This window comes from Dama dama, chromosome 31 (genome assembly GCF_033118175.1).
Source record: "Dama dama isolate Ldn47 chromosome 31, ASM3311817v1, whole genome shotgun sequence".
Lineage (NCBI taxonomy): Eukaryota > Metazoa > Chordata > Mammalia > Artiodactyla > Cervidae > Dama > Dama dama.
Genome location: NC_083711.1, coordinates 28,555,743 through 28,576,439, shown reverse-complemented (window position 1 = coordinate 28,576,439; position 20,697 = coordinate 28,555,743). Strand labels below are relative to the sequence as shown.

General features: G+C 36.8%; 1 non-coding gene across 1 annotated transcript; it reads right to left on the bottom strand.

The window, feature by feature from the left end:
• Positions 1–3,216: 3,216 nt before the first annotated feature.
• Positions 3,217–3,289, bottom strand: TRNAC-ACA (transfer RNA cysteine (anticodon ACA)). Its single transcript has one exon. It is a non-coding gene; the product is annotated as a tRNA-Cys (tRNA).
• Positions 3,290–20,697: the final 17,408 nt, after the last annotated feature.

Below are 20,697 nucleotides of genomic sequence, written 5' to 3'. Positions count from 1 at the left end.
AAATGTGTATAGGCTTCCCTGTGCTCAGCTGGTAAAGAATCCACCTGCAATGCATGATACCTGGGTTTGATCCCTGGGTTGGGAAGATCTCTCTGGAGAAGGGAACAGCTACCCACTCCAATATTCTGGCCTAGAGAATTTCATGGACAGAGAAGTCTGTCAATCCCAGTCTCCCAATTCTCCCCCATCCCCACCCTTACTCCTTTTAATCATAAATTTGTTTTCTACATCTACAACTCTGTTTCTGTTTTGTAGGTAAGTTCATTTGCATTCTTTTTTTACATTGCACATATAAATGATATCATATCAATATATCTTTCTTTCTCTGACTTACTTTGCTGAGTATGACAACCTTTAGGTCCATCTATGTTGCTGCATATTACATTATTTCATTCTTTTATATGCCTGACTTTATTCTATTGCAAACTCTGGAGGAATAATCAGGGCTTCCCTGGTGGCTCAGCAGTAAAGAAGCCACCTGCCAATGCAGGAAAGGTGGGTGAGATCCCTGGGTCCGGAAGATCCCCTGGAGGAGGAAATGGCAACCTGCTCCAGTATTCTTGCCTGAAAAATCCCATGGACAAGGGGAGCCTACCGGCTACAGGCCATGGGGTTGCCAAGAGTCAGACATGACTTAGTGACTAATCAACAACAAAAATATTCCACTGTAAATATGTATCACGTGCTCTTTATCCATTCCTCTGGACATTTAGGTTGCCTCCATGCCCTGACTATTGTAAACAGTGCTGCAGTGAACACTGGGGTGCGTGTATCTTTTCTACTTATATTTTTCTCTGGATGTATGCCCAGGAGTGGGACTGCTGGATTATACGGTAGCTCTGTTTTAGTTTAGTAAGGAATCTCCATATAGATCAATGGAACAGCATCGAAAGTCCAGAGATAAACACATGAACTTACGGTCACCTAAACTATGACCAAGAAGGCAAGAACACAATGGACAAAAAACAGTCTCGTCAATAACTGGAGCTGGGAAAACTGGGCAGCTACACATAAATGAATGAAATTAGAGCACTCCCTAACATTATACACGAAAATAAACTCAAAATGGATTAAAGACCTAAATATAAGGCTTGATACTATAAAACCCAGAAGTTGATAGCATTCTCTCATGTGGGTGGCAGGAGGGCTAAGGTACAATATATCTCAAATGAGCTCGTTATGGAAACTAAGAGCATCAAGAGGGGGGAATGAAGAAGGAATTCATAGGGCCTGGACTCCATCTCAGGCCTGTCTGTGCTGATCGTGTTAGGCCGCCTTTCCAATGGACTCTGAACTCTGTGCTTAGCACCTGTGGGAATGACAATGGAAGGATAAGACCCCCTCTGGGCAGGGGAATCTTGAAGATCACATCCAGGTTAAGAGAATACAGACACTAATCACCCCTGCCTCTGGACAGTATCTATCGGAATGTAACCACAGGCTTATCGATTATTAACTGGTTGGAATATAACCACAGGCTTATTGATTATTAACTGTTCGAACACATAACATGTGAATGATAGGGTTATTGTGATTGTATTTACCGTTCCTTTGTAAGCCTCAAGGGATTTGGGCTGGTGGGTTTGGACAGGTACACTTGGGGTATAAAAGATTTTCACAAATACTGGTCGGGGCCGTTGGCTAAGAGGAGACTCTGCCTTGGGCCCGCCGGTGTAATAAACTGCACTCCACTTAAAAAAAAAAAAAAACTCTTAAAGGAAAATATAGGCAGAATACTCTTTGACATAAACTGCACCAAGATCTTTTTCAGTCCACCTCCAATAATAATGAAAATAAAAACAAAAATAGAACAAATGGGACCTAATTAAACAACCCTCAGAATGAGAGAAAATATTTTCAAATGCAACCAACAAGGGATTAATCTCCAAAATATACAAGCAGCTCACACAGCTCAATATCAAAAAAAAAAAAAAAAAAAAGAGAGAGGAAAACAATCCATTTAAAAGAATAAGTGAAAGAACTAAATAGACACTTCTCAAAGAAGATATACAGATGGCTAAATGCACATGAAAAGATGCTCAACATCATTAACTATCAGAGTAATGCAAATCAAAATTATGATGAAGTATCACCTCACATCAGTCAGAATGACCATGATCAAAAAATCTATGAACAATAAATTCTGAAGATGGTGTGGAGAAAACGGAACCCTCCTACACTGTTGGTGGGAATGTAAATTGGTTACAGCAACTATGGAAAATGATATATTATAATTGTTACTTCATTAGCCATGAAGAATTGTTAGAGTATTTGGGCTAATTTAAGACCTTATCTCCCCCTTTACCATTTTTAAAATTTTTGTTGAAGTGTAGTTGATTTACAATGTTAATTTCTTCTGTATAGCAAAGTGACTCAGTTATGCATATATGTATATATTCTATATCCTTCCCACTCTAAATAGGGGAAGTAACCATGGTATTGTAATCTAAAATACAGAAGAATAAGAAAAACTTGAACAAAACTTTTGAAATCTAAGGTTTAAATAAAACAGATCTTTAAAAAACATTGATAGGAATACAAGTGAAGATACCCAAGGTAATCCAGTCATGAGATTTGAATTCTTATCAGATGAAATGATAATTTATATCAAATAACAAGTAAACAAGTTTTCCATTAAATTATTTCCAATGTATAATGCAAAGAAAAACTAAAAGTGAATGAAATCTCAATTTCAAACTATCAGATTCTAAACTCATAAAAATTTAGTTTTAATTTGGTGATTAACACGACAGTTCCGAGAAGACACCAGCAGATGTCAGTAGACCGTTGTAAAGTTATCAGGAAGACTAAAGTACACATTGCCAATATTACATGTGTACGTGGAGAATTTGATGAACAAGTGACACTTCTCTTTCTAATATACACAGATACCACATCCCTCAGTTTTTCTCTGTACATATTATACTTTATACTGTATCCTGTCTGTTTGGTAACATGTCATACTGTCTTGATTGCTACAAACACATAATACTTTTCTTATATTTAGTGAGTGTTAGTTGCTCAGTCGTGTCCGACTCTTTGTGACCCCATGGACTTTAACCAGCCAGACTCTTCTGTCCATATTAAGAAAGAAAATCGCTCAGTCGTGTCCGACTCTTTGCGACCCCATGGACTGTAGCTTACTGGGCTCCTCTGTCCATGGGATTTTCCAGGCAAGAGTACTGGAGTGGGTTGCCATTTCCTTCTCCAGATGAGCTTCCTGACACAGGGATTGAACCCGGGTCTCCTGCATTGTAGGCAGACGCTTTACCATCTGAGCCACCAGGGAAATCCTTTTGTCCATATATTCTGACAACGAACACTCGAAACTCAATTTCAGTAAAATCCAATCATAATCAACAAATTTAGGGATGGTTCAATATGAGTAAAATGAATATTAAGAGTATATAATTCATTCAGTTGGGAAAAAAATTTAAGGAGGCAGCATTTTATAGTGGACATTGTATTGACCAGGCATTAAAGGTAGGAGTTTTATAAATGTTTTCTCCACTTACAATTGGGCAATTGTGAGCCAGTCACTGAGTATTTCTGTGCATCAATTTCCTCATCTGTACAAGTGTAACTACAACATTTTCTCAACACAGTTCAAGTTAAATAATTATAAAATAAAACCATATACATAAAAGTAACTGTGAAACAGTATACAAATATAAGATTATTTTCCTCAAAATGGAAGCGAAGGAAAGGATGTTTTAAGAAGTTGTACAAAGACATAAAGTACTTTAGTAAATTAAAGTGAAGCCTGAGGAGAAAAGTCCCTATATTTCAGTGTTTTAGAGCTGTTTGTGAATATAAGTAAATATAATTTGACTTGCATAAAGTAGTGTGCCTTCCCATTGCTCCTCTCAAACAGAGTAGCAGTTATGAACACTGGTGCTGAAGTCAGACTACTCTGGATCATAACTCACTTTCCACCTGTGTGACCTTGGGTACATCACTTAAATCTCTGGGCCTCAGCTTGTTCATCCCTATAATGGGGATAATAGCTGTCAGTACCTCAACTTGAACAAATCCATGTCAACTCCCTCCTCTGTAAAATGGAAGTAACAGTAACCTCTACTCATTTATTGTGAGCTTTCAATGAGAGAATGTTTATGAAAACTATACCGGTATAATGTGGAATGTGTATTAGTTGCTCAGTTGTGTCCAATTTTTTGTGACCCCATGGACTGTAGCACTCTAAGCTCCACTGTCCATGGAATTCTCCAGGCAAGAATACTGCAGAGGGTGACCATTCCCTTCTCCAGGGGATCCTCCCAACCCAGGTTTCAAACCAGAGTCTCCGGCATTGCAGGCAGATTCTTTACCATCTGAACCACCAGGTAAGCCCATAATAATGTGGTAACTTTTCCTTTGATTGATATTTCAACTTGATTTTTTATTAGTTTCTCTCTCTTGTCTTATAATGATGAATATATATCTAAATATATCTACATCTGTGTAGAACTAGAAGATTCCAGGATACCATACCCAAGAAGAGCCTTCAATAGCAGTAACAATTCAGTTTAGGATGACAAACAGGGGATGAATCATACAGGAAACAGAAATTCCCTTGGTGTTTTCCCCATTCCACAGACAGCAAGGGATTGTCCTATTAACCTTCTACCATAAGATGTCAAAAATCATCATAAGGCATTCAAAATTCTATTATATTCCTAATATCTGGTCTATAAAGTGTGAATGCTGGTATGTTTTTCTCAAATATTTATGGGTTTTTTGGGTCATCTTTCACTGTCTCATTCAATTTATATTTAGAAATAACTTTTCAAGTTTCAGGTGTTTTTGAGGCTACGGGACAGGGTAAGTTTATCTGGTGTATTTGAAAGTAAATAAGCCGTAACAGAAAACCTTCAGCAACTCAATTAAACTAACTTTCAGTGGTGTGGAAGCAGTGGGAAAGAGAAGAGTTTTTATTCAAGACTAAGCAAGTATTCAAAAGCTATGTATGTGGTGGTAAGTTGGGGACATATATTTGTATATATTTTCTTATTTTGAATTAATGTATGATCTATATACATATATACATATATATGTATATATATACATGTATACATCTATAAACATGTATGTATGTATATACACATGTATGTATGTATATATGTGTGTACATATATACATATATGTATATATGTGTGTATATAGAGAGAAGAGAGAGGGCTTGTATGTATGTATGTATATAGATGTATACATGTATGCATATAGATGTATACATGTATATACATGTATGTATGTGTGTGTATGTGTGTGTGTATATATATATATATATATATACACATAGAGAGAGAGAGAGAGAGGGAGAGAAGAGGAAGAGTAAGGGCTTCCCGGGTGGCACCTGCCAATGCAGGAGATGTGAGTTCGATCCCTGGGTAGGGAAGATCCTCTGGAATAGGAATTGGCAACTCACTCCAGTACTGTTGCCTAGAAAACTACATGAACAGGTGAGCCTGGAGGGCTACAGTTTACGGGGTCACAAAGAGACAGAGATGACTGAGCAACTGAGCATTCATGCATATATATATTAATTATTTTAATTAATGTACAAATGTGTATTTTCAAACAGATTAATACCTTAGTCTGTTTTAGGTCTGTAGAATTGCTTTTGTTACAAGGAATAAATATGCTTGACTCTGAGTTACCCGGCCAGACCATGGGGCATACTAAGGCAAAATAAACATGCAGGAGAGTACTATGGGCATAGCACTACAAATTTGCCTTTGCCAAGTTCGGATTAAAGAATCTGTCCCTACCAGTCAAACCGGGTCCATTCAGTCCACTAATCCACTCATAGAATGCTATCTTAAGAAATCTGTCAACTTAAACTTTCCCAAAGATGAGAAACAATCATTATTAAGCCTATAACCTGAAATGAAATTCTGTCTACTAAAACTTCAAGTTATAAATAAATTTGTGCAATAACAAATTATTGAGTTGACCCAAAGTCTGTTCGGATTTTCTGTAACACCTTATGGAAAAACCTGACAGACAAACCCAATATTAAACATTGGGGCTATGAAATCACCTTTCCCTTCCTCCTTATTAGAAATATTGCTATCAATACTTCCAATGGTGAAAGCCCTTGCTATGAATGAAGCAAGTCATGACCAACCTAGACAGCATATTAAAAAGCAGAGGCATTACTTTGCCAACAAAGGTTCATCTAGTCAAAGCTATGGTTTTTCCAGTGGTCATGTATGGATGTGAGAGTTGGACTATAAAGAAAGCTGAGCACAGAAGAATTGATGCTTTTGAACTGTTGTGTTGGAGAAGAGTCTTGAGAATTCCTTGGACTGCAAGGAGGTCCAACCAGTCCATCCTCAAGGAAATCAGTCCTGTTATCCATTGGAAGAACTGATGCTGAAGCTGAAACTCCAATACTTTGGCCACCTGATGCGAAGAGCTGACTCATTTGAAAAGGCCCTCATGCTGGGAAAGATTGAAGGTGGGAAGAGAAGGGGACGACAGAGGATGAGATGGTTGGATGGCATCACTGACTCAATGGATATGAGTTTGAGTAAACTCCGGGAGTTGGTGATGGACAGGGAGGCCTGGTGTGCTGCCATCCATGGGGTCGCAAAGAGTCGGACATGACTGAGCAACTGAATTGAACTGAACTGAACTGATGAATGAAGAAATTCGCTGGTGATTCCTGTGTTCAATCCTTGCTTTCTGTAGATACTCTCTTGCACAACTCTTTCTTCTTGGGAGTTGGCTGAATTCCCAGAGATGCGTTCTGATCTGCTACTATGGGCAGTAACAATCACTTCCACCCAGCAAGGCGTGCAATTGTTCTCCTCTTCTAAGAAATGAGCAGGCAACTGTGGACGTCAGGACTCAGGAGTTCATTCTGAGGGCACAACTAAGCCTCACCCCGTCCGCCAGATATCAAATGATCTCTATTTGCCTGGCTTCTTAATCTCTTAATATCTCTCAACAGATTCTGAATTCAAACAAAGACAAAATATCATTTATGAAGCTCCATCAAATCCCATCAGTGAAAAAACAAGCATATGTTGTTTAAGGATACATGAATATGCAGTAGACATATAAATATGTGCTTTAGAATAATATATAAGATGGTTGGATGGCATCACCGACTCAATGGACATGAGTTTGAGCAAGCTCCAGGAGTTGGTGATGGACAGGGAAGCCTGGCATGCCGCAGTCCATGGGGTCACAAGAGTTGGACATGACTGAGCGGCTGAACTGAACTGAATCGAGAGTAATGTACTCCAGCCTCGGGCATCACCAAGACCTTATTTCTGCTCTTGATATTCCACTTCTTAAGCTGGGTATCAGACACACACATATTTGTTAAATTATTCTTGAAAACACGTCTGGAGTTTTCTTTATCGTAGCTGAGCACTTTCATTTTATTCTCTTCCCTCTGCTGTTGGCAGTTCTCTGTCAATCTGAGATGAAAGGAGGGTTTATATCCAGCAAGTTTTGGCAAAGAACAGAACAGTTTCTTTTTTGATGTACACAGTGAAAAATGGATTTTCCGTTGTTCACTGCCATGAAATTTTACCCATTAAAAGAGGCATAAGGCTGTTACTCTGCAGGCTTTTAATAACTGATATTGGGTATTTGTGAACTATCTAAAAGCTAGTTTCTTTCTTCTCTTAACCTAAAAAACATATCAAAATATCATACATAGTCAATGTCATCATTGTTTCAATGAGTTTGGAAAGTGTTCTCAGTCATGTATCAGTGCTTATGTGGTCCCTGAAAAAGATTAATCTCTTTAAATCATTCCCATAGAAGAGATTCAAACAGCAGCCAAATATAATACGCTAATTATGGCTAGGATTCAAGTGTCATTCCTTATTAAATCAATGTTCTAAAAACTCTATCCTAAGTTTCCCAATTAGTAGACATGAACAATTAACATATAATTAGTCATCCATCATCCTTGCTAAATATGTTTTAAAAGGAAAATTAAAGAGATTTCTCTCATAAAAATTTCACTGCAAGTGTGAGATAGTGTCCTTTTCCACTTACATATTCATCGTTCACTATCTTGTAACCTACTTGCTAAGATGATTACTTTAAACATGAAACCTATTAATTTTCATATTTGAAGAATATTTAAGAGTTCCATCATTTTATGGCTCCAAATGACTTTATTGACAACTAGCCCAACTGACTGACTTCACAGAGGAAGAATTTGAGACTAATGGAGCTTTAACTTATTGCCGGAGCTACAGTTGCATAATGGGAAGGTGAGTATTTTAAGGCCAGATCTCAAAGCCATGTTTCATCTACCAGGTTCCCTTCTTTTATAGTATGTAATAACATTTTATTGCCTTCAACCTACTTCATAAGATCACTGAGTCCCTGTTTTATGTGAACATAGCTACTAAGAGCTTATTTCCACCTGGCTATAGCAAATCTGAAGCATTTAGTATATATAAATTAGGGAGCTAGAGTCAGTTGTTGTTCAGTCACCCGTCATGTCTGACTCTCTGGGACCCCGTGGACTGCAGCACACCAGGCCTCTTGGTCCCTCACCTTCTTCTGAAATTTGCCCAAGTTCATGTCCACTGCACTGGGGATGCCATCCACCCATCTCATCCTCTGACACCCTCTTCTCCTCCTGCCCTCAAATCTTCCCCAGCATCAGGGACTTTTCCGATGAGTCAGTTGTACCTGGGCTTAAATTCCAGTTTTAGCTCTTGTTAGCTGTGTAACTTTATATTAGTCGCTTAAAGTTTCTGTGTCTCTCCTTTCTCATTCATGAAATGAAGATAATGATGCTGCTGCTAATGACAGTGGCAACAGTATTTACCCCCAAACTTGGTTTCAGGATGAAATCCATTATCTCTAAAATGCTTACATGAGTTGATGGAAATGTAAGTATAAAACATTATTTTTTTTTCCATATATACCATATCTTGAACTTTCTCATAGTTCCTCCCAATTCACTTTCTAGAAAACGAGTATACTGATCTATAACAAACTGAGGCCACTACTCACACAACACAGTGTCTGGACTTTGTATGTTTCCATCATGTCTAACACCCCGACAGATAAGACATGACCAGGAGAAGTGGAACATGCAATAAGGAATGGAAAGAGAAAAATCCAATAATTAAGTGATTCCCAAACAGAAGTCTTTCTCATATTCATTTAGATTTACAGGTAGCTTGGTCCTGGCAGACAACTTTGGCACATACAGTTTGGGTTTTGTTCTTTTCCATTGACCCTATGACATGACCTACCCTGGTGCGAAGAGATTTCTACTAAGCTTCCTAGTTTCCATTGGTTCTAGACATTCATGGGGTCTGGAGAGAGAATGTAGATATGAAAACTTTATCAGTATATAAACATAATGATGCCAATGCCCTCCTCTTCTTTCTCCCCATTGTGCATTACAAATTCCAATAATTATCTTCTCCTCAATAACAATCTCACTTTTAAGAATATTCATTGCAATCATAATCCACATAGCAAATCTACATATATTTAATACTAGAAATTTCTTCAAGTAGTAAATATACCTTCAAGAAACAAATGCATTTTGAAACAACTACATTTCATGATAGGTGTTGAGAATTAGGGAAGAAGATACAATTTATATCTTCTTGGAGCTATAGTCTAATGACAGATAAAGATAAATAAACATACGGTTTTTAAAATGTGATGAGAGCTCTAGCAGGAAGTCTGTCTTACTCTGCTTCACAGAATCTATATATTATCCATTACTTATACTTTTTTTCTGCACCTGGAACTTTCCCTTCTTTTCAGGATCACTCCCTTGGGTTTGAAACATGTTTAAGTCTCTTCATATTAAAACACATCTTTTCATCCCACTTCTGCTTTATAACCAAATTTCTAAGATTTCTCTCCCTCTAATCTTGAAATCTTTATATGCTATTCATTCATGACTTCATCTCATCACTCTCCACCAAAATAAATGTCACTACCTTCATAAAAATCCCTAGTCACTAAATCCAGTGAATACTTTTCATTTTATATCTTTCTTGACCTCTGAGCAATACTCAATAATGAACAACATTTTCTCTCAAAAGGTACTATTTTCTTTGCTTCTAGGTAAGTATTATCTTTTTCTTACACTCTGATTGCTCTTTCACAATACTTTTTGCAGGTAAGCATTCCCTACCAAGACATTAACTACATACTTGATATTTTTCAAAGTCAAGTATAGGCACTATTATTCAACAGATATTTGAATTATTATTCAACACTTTGAATTATTATTCAAAGCCAAGTATAAGCACTACTATTCAATGGATATTTACTGATGCTGGGAAAGACTGAGGGCGGGAGGAGAGGGGGACAACAGAGGATGAGATGGTTGGATGGCATCACCAACCTGATGGACATGAGTTTGAGTAAGCTCCTGGAGTGGTGATGGACAGGGAAGCCTGGTGCACTGCAGTCCATGGGGGTCGCAAAGAGTCGGACACGACTGAGTGACTGAACTCACTGACTGATTCAATAGAAGTATAATAGAGTCACAAATGGCACATGTATTGTTTTAAATATTCTAATAGAAAACAAAACTGTAAAGAGAAACTTATGAGGTTAATTTGAATGACTCAATATGTCCAAAATATTATCATCTCAGCATGCAATCAATATAAACAATTATCAATGAGATAGTCTGAATAATTTGTTTCCTATTAATGTTTAGAAATCTGGTATAATTTCAGGTTCATACGAACCATATGTCACATGCTGAATAGCCCCCATGCAGTTAGCAGTTCCTATATCAACCGGCACAGCTCTAGTCTGTACAGAGCTACATGATGTATCATACATCTCCCTGGCTTTAATTAAGTATTCAAAACCAAGACTTCACAATGTCTACTTGTAACCTAAGTCTCAGCTGAGTCATCTATATTTTACTGTATATTTGACATCTCTCCTATGGTGTCTCAAATTCCCCTTAAATTCAATGTGCCTGCATTCAAAAGCACAATCCTCCCCTCTCAACTTGAACTTGTTCTAATTTCACTTATCTCCAATTAGTACTACTAACTATATAGTTTTATAAGGTAAAAACCTTTTGCTAATTTCCTTGTATATCTATGATGATGATGATATTATTGTCACATCTATATTCAATTTAATAGGAAGCCTTGATAATTTTATCTCCTTTGAGAAGCAACCTCATCACATCTTTCTTCTACCCTTAATTTGTTAGTCCAAATTAACATTATCTCCAGGATAATGACTATGGACAAGATCTGGTTCCCTGTTATACGTTTACTTGATTCTGTGTTCCTCTTTATACAGCACTAATCACAATTTAAAATTAAAATTTGTTTGCTTATCTTGTCAATTTACTGATGAATTGCTAAATTGTAAAGTTAATGAGCAAGAAGCATGCTTGTTTTGCTCATGACTGTATCCCATAATACTTAATAAATCCTCTGTGTATCAAAGACACTTCATAAATACTTGTTAGATAAAAAGCACCTAACCTAGTATTAGAGGGTCAGAAAAAGTCAGAATGTGTTGTGTTGTTTTCTGGGATGTATTTATCATGAATCAACTTGTTTTTGTACCTCCTAGAAATACTTGCGCTTATATTGCATAGTAATGATTCACATTGCTTTAGTGTATATTTTATGTCAGAATAACAATTTTACCTCTGTTGTTTTACTTAATCCTGCAATGACCCTGTGAAATAGATAATATTTATCCACAAATAAAAAAAAACATAACGTTCAAAGAATTCACAGAGCTGAATTAGTTCACATACTAACTAAAGTACAATTTAGTTAGTATAAACAACATACAGTTGTACTCATTTCACATGCTAGCAAGGTTGTGCTCAAAATCCTTCAACCTAGGCTTCAGCAGTACATGAACCAAGAGCTTTCAATTGTACAAGCTGGGTTTTGAGAGGCAGAGGCACCAGAGATCAAACTGCAAACATTCACTGGAATATGAAGTTCCAGAAAAACATCTACTTCTGCTCATTGACTAGGATAAAGCCTTTGACTATGTTGATCATAACAAAGTATGGAAAATTCTTCAAAAGATGGGAATACCAGACCACCTGACTTGCCTCCTGAGTACCTGTTTGCAGGTCAAGAAGCAACAATTAGAATTGGACATAGAACAACAGACTGGTTCAAAATTTGGAAAGGAGTATGTCAAGGCTATATATTGTCATTCTGCTTATTTAAACTTATATGCAGAGTACATGATGTGAAATGCCAGGCTGGATGAATCGCAAGCTGGAATCAAAATTGCTGGGAGAAATATCAACAAGCTCAGATATGCAGACGATATCACTCTAATGACAGAAAGTGAAGAGGAATTATAGAGCCTCTTAATGAGGATCAAAGAGGAGAGTGAAAAAGCTGGCTTGGAACTCAACATGAAAAAAAACTAAGGTCATGATACCCAGTCCCATTACTTCATGGCAAAAAGAAGAGGAAAAAGTGGAAGTAGTGACAGATTTCATTTTCTTGGGTTCCAAAATCACTGCAGATAGTGACCACAACTGTAAAATTAAAAGATACTTGCTCCTTGGAAGGAAAGCTATGACAAACCTAGACTGTATTAAAAAGTAGAGACATCACTTTGCTGACAAAGATCCATATAGTCAAAGATATGGTTTTTCCAGTAGTCATGTACGGATGTGACAATTTGTCCATAAATAAGGCTGAGCACCAAAGAATTGATGCTTTTGAAGTATGGTGCTGGAGAAGACTCTTGAGAATCCCCTGGACTGCAAGGAGATCAAACCAGTCAATCTTAAAGCAAAACACTGAATTTTCATTAGAAGGGCTGTGCTGAAATTGAAGCTCCACCTGATGTGAAGAAGTGACCCATTGGAATAGACCTTGATGCTGGGAAACACTGAAGCCAAGAGGAGAAGCAGGCAGCAGAGCATTAGATGGTTATATAGCATCACCGACTCAATCGCAATGAATCTGAGCAAACCACGGAAGACAGTGGAGGACAGAGGAATCAGGCAGCTGCAGTCCCTGGGGGTCACAAAGAGTCGGACATGACTTGATGATTGAACAACAACAACTAAATAAGTAGTGGAACCCTTAATTGATTTTGGCAATTAGATTTCAGAAATCTAAGAGTTTTTTTTAGGCCACTAGCCTATTTTGCCTCATAGCATATTATTACTTAAACAGTTTCAAACTGAAGTTTCCACAATTAAGAAAATGACTAAATACTGTATGCTATATCCATGCATGAAGGAAAAACAGTGATGCTTTTAAAAAGAAAAATAAATAGAAATATTAGATCTACAGAAAGATTGCAAGGACGTGTGGCTAATTAAAAAAAAAAAAAGCAAATTGCACTAAAATTTAAGTGTTCCAATAAAATTTTGAACCCCATTATCACTTTTCCCCAGTGTTACTCCCAGAAATATGTTGCCTTGCCAAAAAAAAAAAAAGACAATTTGTAGACTTAAGACTTAGTAACTAATGCTGCTAATCAGTTGATATAAAAAGCAAGTGATTACTCTGGATTATTCAGTTGACTCCAATGTAATTACATAACTCTTAAAAGCAGACCTTCCTCCTGGCTGAGAACAGAAGGGAAGTTAGATATTTGAAGCATGAGAAAAGCTCTGCATACCATTGCTGCTGTGAATTAGAGGGGTCTAAGGACATGGGTAGTCTCCCAGTAGCTGAGGACAGCCCTTGGCCAATAGCCAATAACATAAGAATCCTAGATCTACAGCTTCAAGGAAATGGATTCTGCAAACAATCTAAGTGAGCTCAGGAGTAAATTCTTCCTCCAAGCTTCCGTGTAAGAACTAAGTCTAGATAGTATCTTGATTCCAGCCTGTGAGACCCAAAAAATAGAACCCAGTCAAGCTATGCCAGATTTTAGATCTATGTAAGCATAAACTAATAAATTTATATTGTTATAAGCCATTACACTTGCAATTAGTTGTTTTGCAGCAATAGAAAATTAACATAACATGCAATATGATCCTATATTTTTCAGAAAGCAACTCTAGCTGTAGGTGCATGTAAACATTTATGTGTGTGTCGCTTCAGTTGTGTCCAATTCTGTGTGACCCTGTGGACAGCAGCCCGTCAGGCTCCTCTGTCCATGGGATTCTCCAAGCAAGAATACTGGAGTGGGTTTCCATGCCCTCCAGGGTATCTTCCCAACCCAGGGGATCAGATCCTTTAATCCCACATCTGCTGCACAGGCAGGCAGGTTATTTACCACTTAGCACCCCCTGGGAAGCCCCATAAAGATTTATAAGTGCCCAGAAATAGATCTAGAAAGGTAAAAAACATTATTGAAAAAATATTAACTCTAGAGAATCTTGATGTTTCAGCAGCATACAAGCAGTAGTTTTCATGTTTAATTCTACATAGACATTTATTGATTTACTCTTTTATTGGCATAATATATTTGTGTATTCTTTATAAATAACAGAAGATAATGCTTTAAATTTATGGTGACTCCACTGAGTTGAAAATTAATCAGGACATTTCACTTTCAAATTGTTATTCTAAAATCAATCAAGATGCACAATGTCATCAGTCAGTACCCAGATACTAAACAAATCAAACTGCAAGAATTACCAAGGCAATCATGGGTTCCAAGTAGCTGAATGATAAACAATTACAGAAGTCTATTCCAGTAGCTCTTTCTCAATACTTTCTCTGGTGGTTAAAAAAATACTCCTGACCCTATGAACCCTGTGATGTTTGCAAACTATCTGGACACTTATGAAACAAAATAAGTGCAAAATCTTTAATCCTCTCCTTCATGTACAGATGAAAACTACACTGACAAGATTGCTGAAAATTTGACCTATATATCAGTGACAGAACCCATGATTATAGAAGCAAAGCAATTCCTATACTAAGAATCAGCCAACCCTAAAATCCCCTTTTTTCTTCCCTCTCTCCCCCATTTTCCTACTTTCTCTCCCCCCTTTCTCCCTCTTTATCTTCCCTTCTGTTTTTGATGAGTCATTTTCCTAATCATTTGAGTAAACGCAAAAATTCATCACATTTTGTAGAATTTGAACAAGTAAAATATACCTTTCTGGTGTGAGCATGAAATAAACAGAATCCTATAATGTGGAATTTATGAAAGTTAGATTTTTCACAGCTAGTCATTTTCTCCAAGCATTCTAACATTTCAACTTCAACATCAAATATCCACTACTTTGCAGTCAAAATCAGCTAACTGCAATTTGAGACATTTTCTATAATTTAGCTTATTCATTTTTTTTAGAAACTCTCATGAGCAGGAAATGCATAACTCAGAAAAAAATGGACCTGCAGCAATTTGGTAATTACATTTTTTTTCAGCACCAAATGCAGGTCTATGCTCTTCAGTTAAAATATAATGGGTGTTTAGAAGTCAAGGAGTCCACAGAGACACCACAAGCACTAAATATATTATCCTTTAAAACTAATTCTGTCATTTATGATTCATAGCCAACTCCTTAAGTAAAGATACAGATTTTCAAATTATCCCATTGAGAGCGATAGAAGAGGAGAAAAGAAAAGGCTAGACTCACATCTGTTTCTGCAGCCAGGGAGTTGCAATAATAACCAACTTTCACAGTGGCTTGCTAAAGAAGCTATTTTCATCTGTGTTTCCTAAAAGCACCTCTTTTGGAGAAAATCCACATACCATTTTATTTTACTGGATGCTGGAATGAAAAATAGATGCCCACTGTCAAGCAGCTATATTGATTACGAGTGAAAATGTGATCATTTTGCATTGACTTGCCCCAAAGCGCTGCGTTCAGTCAAAGCGGCAGAAGGAAATTAATGCCTTCATACCATGCCTAAGAAAAATATGAGATGTCGTTCACTTCGCCCTCTAGACAAAGCGGTATATGCAACAGCTGAAATGTAATAGCTTTCTGAACATGAACTTGAGACTTTTATTAAAATCATTATTTAATGTGCAAAAAATAATGAACCCGCTGCCATGGCATGATCACAAGGTTTATTTGTTAAAAAACCATTATTGCTCAAATTAAAATTCTGCCTACTCTTATTTTGTTTTTTTATCCTCTTTCATCTTTTTTTAAATTATTTTTTAAAATTTTAATTTGAGGATAATTACTTTACAATATTGTGATGGTTTCTGCCATACATCCACATGAATTGACCATAGGTATATATATATATATACATATGTCCCCTCCCTCCTGAACCTCTCTCCCACCTCCCTCCCCACCCCATCCCTCTAGGTTTTCACAGAACACTGACTTCTGGTTCCCTGTGTCATACACCAAACTCCCACTGGTCATCTATCTCACATATGGTAATGTATATATTTCAGAGCTGTTTTCTCAAATCATCCCACCCTCTCCTTTCCCTATAGTGTCCACAAGTCTACTCTTTATGTCTGTGTCTCCTTTGTTGCCCTATAAGTAGGATTATCAGTATTGTCTTTCCAGATTCCATAACTATGAATTGGTCATGATAGGAATTGCTATTTTTTTATGTTTCATTTGACTTTTATTTTACTCAAATGACTTAATGACATTCTTAGCCTTATAGTGAGCTCAGCACAGATCTTTAAGTATATATAGATATATATATCTAGATCTTCTTGGCTTGCATATTGATTTTATTATCTCACTAGTAGCTAATATAACATAGGCTTTAACTTAAAATAATGCAAAGGAATTGTGTTATTAATTTTAAAAACTGCAAGTTCTAAATACAAAAAAATCACCCATAATAGGTGAACATTTAGGAAAAAAAAAAAGAGACATTATGCATTCTGGGCAATTTGGATTTTTTTTTTTAAATTTATCCAACTTATCAATACTATTATCTATAGAAGTATATGTTTTATTTCTTAAAGTAGAATTCAAGATTCAATTCAAATTTTTTGCAGCAGAAATTCAACTTGGAAAACCAATTGATGTAAAATTGGAAATTATTTCTTTTTAACTCTGATATGTTTTACATTACATAAATTAAATGTGATTTTAATCATCCACATGTATATGATGACATCAAAACAGACATATGTATATCACAGTAGTGAACCACACTCTTGAATATAAAAAAGATGCTGAACTGGACAAGGACCTCACCTTAGCAAATAAACAGATAACTTTCAGGGTGTCAAAAATGCCATGCTCATCTATATAGCAACAAATGCTTATTCTTGTTGAACTATGGAGAGTTTTTCACTGTCGTTGCTTAGATTTCCCAGGTGTACTATGGAAGATAAAGATAGGTCACAATTTCCAGGTCCCTAAATCCAGTTCTTCCTCTTACTAGTTACATGACTTTGAAAAATTTCATCAATTTATTTATCAAGTGTTGGAATCTATTTTCAAGATACAGTGTGGAAACAAAACAGTTGCCAACCCTCACAGTTCCATGGACTTTGTATTTTCCATTACTTATGCCCTACATGTGATTGACTCTCCACCCTCCCCAGGCATTAATATTTTGTAAAAAGGTCACCTTCTCCATGAGATTCTCCCTGACACCCTATTAAATGTGTTTTGTTTTCCTTTAATTTCTACTGCTACACCTCCACTCTTGAACATTTCCTCTCTTTCATTCCTAATCAAAATGCTTAACTCCATTGGCCAGATTCACACCTTGCCTGTCACGGCACTCCCTAGAGAATCCCCTTAGGTGTAAATCTAAAACGTATTTGGACACCACAGGACTTCCTAGGAACCCACCTATATAGAAGGATAAGAGCTATAGCTGGCCCACAGAGAAGCCTCAAAAGCTCTTTTCTGCATGAGTCCTTGAAGCAGTCCCTGGACCACTCCGTGGCTGCTCAGGTACAAGCAGATGAGGTGTAAGGGCTCCCCTGACTGACAGCCTCACACTGCACAGAAGCCAGTATTTCTTTTAATGACTCTAGGACTATGGACTTAGGGCTCCCACACGGTACATTACAAGAGCCATCACACTTAGGAAAGCCCAAAACATGGCCTGGCCTCTCCATGAAATAGTCAATGCCCCTTTATATTCCCTATCAGTCCAGATGCAACTGGACTCATGAGGCAATACATAATCAGTGTATGCAATATTACCTTTTACACAGGTAATATTGTTGAATTATATAGTTGACAATCTATGGTTCTCAGGTTTCCAGGGCAACAAAATCAGTGTGAATCAAAGGTCAGATTTTCCCATAGCAGAGAAAGAAGACTTTGCCAGATGTCTGCCTGCAACAATTTTTCCTAATGCCTTTCTTGATAGACTGTAAATATCCCAAAAGCAGGAGTGTTGGCATATTTGTTCATGCTGAATGCTGATTAACTAGTCTCTCAAATGATACCTGGGACAGAAGTTGAACTGTCATAAAAATGAGTGTCTCAGTTTTATTTTCTATAAAATGAGGATAACAATCCCTATCTAATAGAGTTACTGTAAGGACAAAATGAGACAAAACTTGTGAAACACTTAACATAGGACTTGGCATATTGTGAATGCTCAGTAAATGCTAAATGGTATTAATTTTATTATTTTTCCAGTAATCTATAGGCATTCAAATAGATAAAAATCTAAAAATAATGAACAGATAAGCCAAACCAAAAATAAGCAAACAAGATCAAATACATTAGTTGCTACTCTTGAGTCATGCTGAAAATTCTCATATGTGATATTAACTTTTCGTTGGGGCTAATTTAAACAAGATAATGTGATCTCCTTTTGAAATAATAACATAACTTCCTCATTAACTACATCATTTTTGGATAGTTTATTTTTAAAGATTAGCTTAACATCTTTCAAAACACTTTTTTTTTTTGCTGGATATTTTCTTCTCACTTATGTTGGCTAATTTATCTTCTCAAAGATATTCACGAGTCATTTACTCTTTAAATGCGAGTCAGGAGAATCTTCTTAAAACGTAACTGATCACGAAGGTGGCCTAAGTAAGTGGGAGTATGAAGGAAGATGGTTCAGAATCACAGGATTCTGTGAACCCTAGGACTGCCTATAAATATCCAGCTTGTGTTCACTGCACATGCCAGTCAATAAATATTCTTCTTAATTCCTTGCAGTTAGAGGTAATTTTGTTATTATATATAGGATGAAGACATTTTTAACATCTTTTAAAACTTCAGTCACATATTATGATTTGTTATTTGTCCAGTATTTGATAAATTATTGTCTACAAAGTCATTAGTGCCATCAACATCTCAAATTTATAGGCTTAGAATTTTTTTAAGAAAAAAAGAAAAAAGAATTTTTATTATGATCAATAACACAAATGGGAACTAGTTCTAGTCCACTCCCAGAGTGGTGCGTCTACAGCCTCCAGGGTTGTGCAGATTTCCCTCTTCCTTCCAACAGGGATCTCTGTGTTGGGACAGCCCACTAACCAACAAAGTCTAGCAAACAAACCTCCCTGACTGGGCTAAGTTGGTGAAGACCTTTAGGTTCGTAGGAAGACCTGTGTGGTTCATGTATCCCTGGCTTTTCTTTCGAGTCTCCCAAAGCAGAATGGAGATGGATAATGCAGTGGACCCTAGAATGCCAAAAACATGGGAACCTTTTTCACTTTCTACATTTTTGTTTCTGCAGTTTCCATTCCTAATTTTACTTCTTTGAGTTTTATTTTTCTCATTAAATTTACCAGATGATTATCTTTTCTGTATGTATATGTATATTTGTGGGTGTCAACCATACTGTATGTCTTATGTATCATTCATAACATGTGCATCATACAGACAGACTACGGTACAGATAGTACACATTACAGATAGTACACAGACTATGATATATATAGTTTTGTTTTTATTCCCCACACAATTTTATACACAGTGGATTCATTATCTGAGATGACCACATATAACTAAAATAGGTTATTGCTTCTTTCATATACAAATAAAAATTGAGTTTTAATTTTTCTTTATTTGGGTTATGCTGCTGCTGCTGCTACTGCTAAGTCACTTCAGTCGTGTCCGACTCTGTGTGACCCCATAAACGGCAGCCCACCAGGCTCCCCCGTCCCTGGGATTCTCCAGGCAAGAACACTGGAGTGGGTTGCCATTTCCTTCTCCAATGCAGGAAAGTGAAAAGTGAAAGTGAAGTCCTCAGTCGTGTCCAACTTGTAGCGACCCCATGGACTGCAGCCTACCAGGCTCCTCCATCCATGAGGTTTTCCAGGCAAGAGTACTGGAGTGGGTTGCCATTGCCTTCTCCATATTTGGGTTATAGTTTGGCTCAAAATATTAGTGTTCAGCTCAACATAAACTTACTTCTCTTATTTAGTGTTGAAGAGGTTTGTTCACAAAATGTTGATTTTTGTTTTGTAGTCATTCTTTCATTTTTGTTCAGCAATGACAATTATTGGAAATAACAATTGCTGTTTCTCCCTAGTACTGTATTCATTAATTTGTCCTGTTACACAATGGACCTTTTCAACTCACTACTCATAGTTTGCCTCAGCTCATTAAGATTTCTTCTATCATGTATAACCCCTGTGTATATCCATGCTTATATTCCTTGTGTTCTGGTCAACTAAAGTAACAAAATTAATGTTTGGATCTGTCTTTGTTTACTGTATTGTCTTCTCCTTGTGCATATTTTGCATTTTAGTTTTCTTTACTTCCCCTCTTCTTCTATAGAAGAGCTTCCTAAGTATACCTTCTAAAGTCCTTCCTACAGTTTAGTTCCATTTCGTACTGCTTCTGATACTGTATTAATGCTGTAATTATTGTTTACACTGTATAATCTTTGGTGATGATTGGTGGTG